Below are 9,381 nucleotides of genomic sequence, written 5' to 3' on the forward strand. Positions count from 1 at the left end.
CCCCACCCTGCACCATCGTGTCAATCAGGACCTCCAGGTCCCAGCCCACAAAGTAAGGAGACAATTCTCCCCAATGTGCCATGTCTACGTCAAGGAACTGTGTGGGGCAGCTGGCTTGAGTACACAAGAGGCTTTTAAAGATGGCACAGGTTCCTGGAATGCTGGTCCTTCAGCAGATACCCACTGAGTGGCAAGTTGTTCCAGAAACAGCATGTGGTAAAAGGCAGATAGAATCATACATGAGGAATGTCATAGGAGCATGGTAGGCAGTTAATGAGGTGAGCTAATAAGATTGGACGAGAAATCTCACTGGGCTTCATGATGAGATATCTTCCAAAATCTTGAAACAAGTCACAATTACCTGAAAAAAACACAAAAATTCAGGCCAAGGAGGTTATAATGAGCAAAACAAAACTATGCTAATGACAATTGTAAGATCCAAATAACAGTAGATAACTAAGCCAAACATAGGAATTACTCAGATATAATACTCAGAGAAGAAAAGAGAGTGTATAAGAATAGATTAGCAGATTACTTAAAACTTGTTTTTAATGTTGTAGAGTATTATGTAAACAAAGGAACAATGGCTATTGACCAAGATCGAAGTTATCCTGATGGAGAACACAACACAGCTGTAATTCTAAATTAATATTTTATACCTGAATTTATGAGAACTCATCAATATAGCAATCAAAGAACAGACAGCAATGATATTGGTTATGATAAAAAGAAAAGATGTGATTAATAGGTGACTCTCCTCGAAGAGAAATGTCACCTGGTCTAGATGAGATTCATTCTTGGTTACTGAGAGGGGTGGGAGCAGAAACTGTGATCACATCCACTTAAAATGAATAACTGTTAAGTGCCCACAGTTAGTGCATCATTTAATGCTGTAACCAGGGCTCTGGACCACCTTAATTTCACCATTGCTGATGTCTAGTGTTGTGACCCCTAACCAATTGCAGGGTACTTTTCTCTCCTGAGATCTAAGATGGCTATGACCTGTCCACACTTTAAGACTTCCGTATCAACACCTTACATCCTTTTTGCCACTGAGCATTGCACAGGAAATGAGAAAACTCAGAGCAGTATAAACTGATTTAAGAGGAAAGAGCAGAAGGGCTCTCGGCAAAATGCTTAGGGAGCAATGCTTTTGAATTTTACTTGTGCATTGTGCCCAGTTGAATGCTCTGATTGTCATTGACAGAGGGGTTAGTATCACACTCAGGTATGCCCTTTCGGAAAGGAGTTGTCTGGATAGGTGGTCATGTCCCCTCTACTCCCTCTCTCAGTGCCTCATGTAACTGCTGAGACTGAATCTTCCTTTCATTCATGTTCTGCTGAGTACGGTAAGGCTCCTGCAGAGGACTTTAGGCAGCTCAAGCATTGTTTCAGCACAGTAATAATTTCCTCTATCACATTTTGTGTGGCAATAAGGCTTTTATTGCATGTATGATATGCACGTCTGCATTATCTGTATACCGAAGTGACATCATATATGGATAGCTCATCATTCAAAGAACATCCTTTCCATGGTGCTCCAAATTGTTGCTGCTGACATCAAATCACCACTCTGTATTGATAAATGTCATTCCGATATACTTGCAGGGTCCCTCAGCAGGCACATCCCAAACTCACCAAGGTGGCACTGCCACAACTCACAACTAAAATTATTTTGATCTTCAAGTAGAATCTGAATCAGCCAGATAACTGGCAACAGTAAGTCAATTTGGCATTCGCAAACTTTTTTATACATAATATGCTAATACATTTAGTCTTAAGGACAAAACTGTGTTCAAACATAATTTGTACATATGATACAAACAACTCTCAATGGACATAAGTGCAAAGAATGGGTGTCAGTTCATGAATGCTTGTGATATGTTGGACAGGATTGGGGGTCAAGTGTTGCATTTTAAGTCTTTCCAGATTTCCCAGTCTCATTCTGTTCCAATCACACCTGCAGACCAATTGATTAGAAAGAAAGTTAGTGATAATCGCACAAACCGTGCTGTGGATAGCAAGTTGGAATCCATTTTCACCTTCAAATACAAATCGATTTCTCATGACTTCCTCTGCAATATTACACTAAAATAACACTTTTCACAGATACAGACTGGCTGTGAGGAGTAATCAGTAAGTCACACACACTCTAAAGAACAACATCATTCAGATTAATTTTTTTGGATGCACTCTATCATGTCTTGTTGTAGGTTATTGGGTCTATCCAAGCTGTTATTGTCCATTTTCCAGTTTCCAACTCTAATTGTTAGTCAGTTAATCTGTACAAAATAGACTTGGTGATATCTCGGTATTTGGTATCATACTGAACATCTTTTACAACTTTCAAGGCAAGCAACATACAAATTTGATTTTCTATAAACTCCAACTGTGGATATCATTGTTAAGTCCCACAGAAAATTTCTGCATTAGGAATCTTCCGGGCATAAAACAAAACATGACAGCCAACATGGCATAACAATCACTTTCCCCTTGTAGATCTCACAACAGGAACTACTCAAAAGTCATACATTGTGTACAGGGCAATTTCACATCCTAACAAAATCAGATCTATATTCATTAATAAGGATGGAAAATATTACGTACTTTGGTTTTATAGCTAATCTGGTTCTGTATAAAATAATTATATACTTGTTGAACCAAGCAGGCATAGTCCTTTTCAAGGGAACACAGAGTATTGCTATTAGTGTGTATCATGGCACTTCACAAATGGTTTAGAACCAGATACATTAAATTGTAATGGAATATAAGTGACTTTAACTCTCTTACTGAGGAAAGTCATCATTCTGGAGCTGCCATTAATTGTAGTGTATTAAGAAACATCATCAATAAGCAAAATTATGCATTTTCTTTCATTGCGATACCTTATTAGAACCATTGCTGCTTCCCTTCGAATGAGAACTACAAATTGATCTCACACGAATTCAGACAATGGCCAGCACTTAGAACCATTTAATGCTACTGTCAAATCCTTTGGAATATTCAACTGAGGGAGATTGCTTTGGGTGAATTAACAAAAATGGTTGATTTTGTGTCCATTATTAAGTAATAATCGTGAGTATATATCTTGATATGTTGCTATTGACAAAGATATAAGTGGTGGCCTTAGATCTATCCATGTGTTTGAACAACTCATAGTGAGCAATGACACTCCTTATTTCAGCATCAAATTCACACAGTCAGCAAATGGCGCTAGCCCAGTTCACAAGATTGCCAATTAATGCATGGAACTGTAGGAATCCCAGAGCGTATGTTGATCAGTGAATGTAGGCCTGCAGGAGACAATAGAAGAATATCCATGAGCAAATTTCTCATCAGGCACATCAAGGAGAAGAAAAAGTGAAAAGTACCCAGTCTACCTCAAATTATGCTGGGAGGATAAAGTTTCTGAAAAATTCGTGCAACAAATGAAACTAACCACTTCACATCGATACTATGCAGTAGTAATGCAAATAGTATTTCCACTAATAGAAAGCTGTAATTAGCCAAAACGTAATTTAATCTAACACATAAATATGCAATGTTAATATATAGATTTCAGCATCAGTGTGATGGCAGATGAGTAAACACAGTGTCTCAACAACTGAGAATCATATCAATATCAAATCCCTTCAGTTGTTTGTATCAGGCAACCTGTACTCAATCTCCAAATACAGTCTCCAACATTGTATGTGAGTCCATGGCTGGAGAGCACCCACTGAATAATCCCAAGCATGATACAAATTATATTTACAACTCATTTAAGATTATTATTATGGACCAGACCAAACCCCTTCAAATGTATCATGGAGGTAAAACAGATCATAACTTTTATTTTGTTTAAAGGAAAGTGTAAGGCACAGTGTTCTAGATGTGAATCGATTGGTCCACTACATGGCTTTAAGCAAAATACACTTAATTCTACACCACAGGTAAAATACAAACAAAACAAAAAAGAATTGGCATAACTTTAACTCTATTGAAATACTTAACAAAAGAATATGCTATTTAACTACTAATTGTCAACTATTCCAATATAGCAGCATCCCACAAACACAACCTTGGCAAAGCAAATTCAGCAACACAGATTTTTCTCACATGATATCTCCATTCCAGGAGAAAGGAATGCCAAAATAGTAAATCTAGTAGCAGAGGCAGAACTCAAACATTTAGCTGCAGCAGAGAGAGCTGTATCTAACAGCTCCAACAACCAACTCCCAAAAGCTCCCAGCTTTGACTGAAAGCAAAACATAAACCCTGGGTGTGTGGGTGCTTGACTCCACCCACTCATGCTTCTTTTGTCTAATTTTTAAACACCACTCACAGAGCTAAAAGTTGTTTATCCACTGTTTGTTCTTCTTGCTGATTCAATAGCAACAATAGAAAATCCCTTTACAAGTGGTTAGCACTGCTGCCTCGCAGCGCCAGGGACCCGGGTTCAATTCCAGCCTCAGGTGACTGTCTGTGTGGAGTTTGCACATTCTCCCTGTGTCTGCATGGGTTTCCTCCCACAGCCCAAAGATGTGCGGGTCAGGTGAATTGCCCATAGTGATAGGTGCATGAGTAGGTGAATGGGTCTGGGTGGGTTACTCTTTGGAGGGTCGGTGTGGACTTGTTCAGCCGAAGGTCCTGTTACTGCACTGTAGGGAATCTAATCTAATACAGTGTTCTGCTTGTGGCTGCTATAATTTGTGCCCCATGAACGTGGTGAATCTACTAACAAATATCTTGGTGCACTACTGTTTCAAAAATAAAAAACAATTTTGCTAATTTACTAGTTGGTTGCCTTGCACCACCTGATCTTTGATTCTGAAGGATCTTTCTTGATACTACAAACAACAGAAACTTTGAAGCATAACCCAGGCTTATTGATTTGTTAAATTTGTACCAGTGAGCGACTTAAAGTTTTAACAATTTAAAAAAAAAATTTACTTGAGGCTTGGGCATCGCTGATTGTCCACCATTTATTGCCTGTCCCCTGTCACCCTTGAGAAGATGGTGGTGAGCTCCTTCTTGAACTGCTGCAGTCCACATGCTGTAGGTTGACCCATAATACCTTTAGGAAGGGAATTCCAGGATTTTGACTCAGCAACAGTGACAAAATGGCCATACCCTTCCAATCAGGATGGTGAGTGGATTTGTGGGGAACTTGCAGGTGGCAATATTCCCATATATCTGTTGCCTTTGTCCTTCAAGATTGGAAGGTACTGTCTATCTTTGAATTTCTGCAGTGCATCTTGTCTGTAGTACACACTGTTGCTGCTGAGCATCGGGAGGGAGTGGGTGCTTGTGAATGTGGTGCCAGTCAAGAGGGCTGCTTTGTCCTGGATGGTGTCAAGCTTCTTGAATGTTGGAGCAGCACCTATTGAGCTAATTGGGGAGTATTCCATAACACTCCTCACTTAAGAATGCAATCTTGTCTTGGTCAACAATGCAAATGTTTAATCTCACTCGTATCATCATGGACACTGAATTAGCCTCCCATACGAACAAAGTGGGAAGCAAAGGTTCATTTTGTGATGAAAGTTTTGTGAAGTCATCACAATAACTTTGTCCAATTGGCCTTCCAACAACTTGCTGCCCTTGAGCTATACTCCCATCACAATGACTTCTGACAGTTTGTTTAATGAAGAACAGAGAACTATTTATTACTAATGAAATATATTTACAAAATTTGAGGAGTGACAATCACACAAACTCTTAAAATCAATAACTACCTGGTCTATTCCCCTTTCCCCCCACACCCCCCAACACCCTGAGTTGGTACTTTAACTTGATAGACAAGTGTTGCCTGTCTCTGAGAGAAAACAATACATATAATTGACGAAGATACAGCAGAGATACTTAGAGATCTATAAAACCACAATTTGTTGAATTTCTTGAACGAATAACACACACTTTTAACTACTAGAGATATTTCAATCACTGTATTTCACTACCCTGATCTCTGTAACAATATCCAAATGTTATTACCTAGGAGAGTTCACAACTGGCCAAGCTGAAACTTTGCTCGATGTCTTCACCACGCCTTCTATGTAGGGTACTTGCACAACTTGAATCTTTGACGTGTTGTTGTATAAAGAGATTGCTTCAAGCTCTTTATAGACAAGTCTCGATGCCAATAATGTGTCTTATTCGGATTTTTCTGTGCAAATGATCAATCCCAAATGTTTTGTCCAAATGTATGTCTTATCTGCAAGAGACAACGTTTCATGATTTCTTGCAGTTTTAACCCACAGCAGACCTGACTCAGTATAACTTAATTCACATAACAGTCCATTGTTAAGTCTCTTGTCAATTACTATCACTTCCAGTTATCTTCAGCCTTATGCAACATCCCCACCCCACCTTTTGATCCAAAGACTTATCTGAGGATTGTCTCTATTAGGTTTGCTATGTCCTCCAGGGCACCTCCAGACAGTGGTGAGCATTATTTCCTTACAGTAATGTATTGTCAGCAAAGCATCACTTCAGTTGTGTTATCTGCAATGCCATTTAGATCATCATACTTATCAAAACCAAAGTCATAAACATAAAAGTTGCAAATCAATCTCATTCCGTTGCAAATACATTAGTATACACCTTTCACATCTGGTAAGATATTCATAATATTAATACAAGTGTCAGAGGCTGAGGGGTGACCTTATAGGGGTTTATAAAATCATGAGGGACTTGAACAGGGTAAATAGACAGTCTCTTTCCCTGAGGTGGGGGAGTCCAGAACTAGACAGCATAGGTTTAGGGTGAGAGGGGAAAGAAACAAGACCTAAGGGGCAACTTTTTCACACAGAGGGCGGTGCATGTGTGGAATGGGCTACCAGAAGAAGTAGTGGAGGCTAGCACAATTGCAACATTTAAAAGGCATCTGAATGAGTATATGAATAGGAAGGGTTTGGAGAGATATGGGCCAGGTACTGGCAGGTGGGACTAGACTGAGTTGGGAATCTGGTTGGCATGGACATGTTGGACCAAAGGGTCTGTTTCTGTGCTGTACATCTCTATGACTCTAAATGTTTCTGAAGTAGGCATTCCAGCGCCACTGGCAACATCTCTCTGCAAGTGAACAGCACAGAACAAATTCCTTTTAAAGGCACGTTACCATCACATTATCTGCCAGGCTCACAAAGTGGCTCATTATGCTTGCAAGGACTGACATATATTCATATGCAGGGCTCTAACCTATACATGCCCAGGCATCATGCCTCTTTCAATTAAACAAAGACTCAGGGAAATAACTGCTTTTGGTTCATTTGCCATGACAATTCCTTGTGAGGTTGAGGGTCCTGGAAGGAGGCAGGGATGAATCATCCATATGGCATTTTTGGCTGCAGATGGATGCAAATACTTCATTCCTGTATTTTTATTTTCAGTTATGCTACAGAGCCCCAACATTGAGGATGGGAATGTTTTTTGGAGTCTCCAGCTCCTGTTAATTGAAAATTCTCCACCAGAATAAAACTGAATGCGGCAGGACTGCAGAGCTTAGATCTGATCCATTGGTTACAGAATTGCTTAATCTTATGTATTGCATGCTGCTTACTCTGCTTTGCATGCAATAGTCCTCTGCTGTAGCTTTACAAGCTTGGCACATAATACTTAGATGTGGACTACAGCAGTTTAAGAAGGCACCATCTTCTCAAGGGCAACTCAGGACAGGCAATAAATGCTGGCTGGCCAGCAATGTCCATACCCATTGAGTGAATTTTAAAAATGTATTTGATAATACTCCTGCCATCCCCTCCAGCACTGTTCATTGAACCAGAGATGAATTCCCACCTTGTTGTTAATGGTAAACTGGGGAAAAGCCAGATCATGTAACTGAATACAAATCTTTTGTTATTGATGGCACACACACAACTTGAACAATAAAGGAATTAAGGGTTATGGTGAGAGGGTGAATAAATGGAGCTGAGGCCATGAAAAGATCAGCCATGATCTTATTGAATGGCGGTGCAGGCTTGAAGGGCCAGATGGCCTACTCCTGCTCCTTGTTCTTATGGATGCAGGTTTGAGTTGATAGATCTATTTGAGCCATTTAGAACACTAGCAGTGCCGCACAATATGATAGATGTTATCCTCAATGTTAAATCAGAACTTCACCTCCATAAGGACTGACGATGGACACTCCTACTGATATATTTGTCGGTGAAGGCTTCTGCAAAAAGTGGATTGGTGTGTATAAGGTCAAGGAGATTAGATTATTCCCTCTTGTTGGTTCCCTCACCACCTGGCACAGATTCAGTCTAGCAGTTATGTACTAAGGGACTCTGCCAGTTTGGTCAGGAGTATTATTAGAGATACTCTTGATGATGGACATTGTAATCCCACATCTAGAATACAGAGTTGTGACAATTTTAAATTAGGGTTGTTAGTGTAATTCTTAGCATATTCAGGACTATGTATCAACTGTTGTGCAATTTTGGGATCACATCTAATTTTTGATAGTATATTTTGAGTTTTGCCCATATAGACTGGACTTTGTCAAGAAGAAACCAATAAAAAGATACAGAACATAAAATTTCTATCTCACTGCCCACCTCATAAAAGTGTTAGTAAGAATTAAAAAGAAGCTCTGCATCAAATCTCTAAAATCAAAAGGTGATGCTCAGTAAAATCTCCCAAGAAGCTTTCAACTGAAATATTTTGACCACTGCATATAAAGTTGTTACTGTATAAAGTTCCAGGGACTTTATAACTATCCTGCAGGTTCAAAAGTGAAGTGCCAAATGTACATAAGAATGAAAACACTTGAACATTTCATTGCGTGAAAATTGCAATTTTCATGGCAATTTTCACATTAGTCCCAAATAGATCAGGTAACTATGTATCTGTTTTGTCAAATATATTCTCAAAAATATTGTGTGTCACAACTTGTTCACAACTGATGCTTAAAATAATGTATAACTCACCCCACATTGCGATAATATCTCTGCCAAAAGTTTTTTGCCTTTGTTATTAAACCACTTCCTATTTTGCTCATAACAAGTAACAATGTCTTCTACTGATAATAGCAACTTTGTGCAATAAAATATCTTGAATGTCATGACTTAACTAGGAAAAATACTCTCTGTGAAATACATTCTTTCTTGTTGTATCGCTCTCTCACTATATCACTTTCTCAGCCCCATCACTCTCACTCAATATATCACTCTCTGAACCTTTCTCCCTCTGTGTACCATTCTCTGTCTCTATCTCTATATCATCCCCTCTATTAATCTCACTATATCCTCTCTATCTCTTTGTGAATTATTCTCTCACTGTATCTGTATCGCTCATGTTGTATCACAATCTCTATGCTTACGACATTCTCTACATGTATCCCTCACTGTATCTCTTTCGTTGTATCATTTACCCAGAGGCCCCACCCACCAAGGTGGATCA

At 39.2% G+C, this 9,381-nt stretch overlaps 1 long non-coding RNA gene across 1 annotated transcript; it reads right to left on the bottom strand.

The window, feature by feature from the left end:
- Nucleotides 1–1,420: 1,420 nt before the first annotated feature.
- On the bottom strand, nt 1,421–9,358 carry LOC140453586 (uncharacterized). The gene is made up of 3 exons (XR_011952443.1): nt 8,910–9,358; nt 5,974–6,193; nt 1,421–3,293 (listed from the first exon to the last, which is right to left on the bottom strand). It is a non-coding gene; the product is annotated as an uncharacterized lncRNA (long non-coding RNA).
- Between the last annotated feature and the right edge of the window lie 23 nt (nt 9,359–9,381).

Source organism: Chiloscyllium punctatum, chromosome 27 (assembly GCF_047496795.1).
Source record: "Chiloscyllium punctatum isolate Juve2018m chromosome 27, sChiPun1.3, whole genome shotgun sequence".
NCBI classification, from domain to species: domain Eukaryota; kingdom Metazoa; phylum Chordata; class Chondrichthyes; order Orectolobiformes; family Hemiscylliidae; genus Chiloscyllium; species Chiloscyllium punctatum.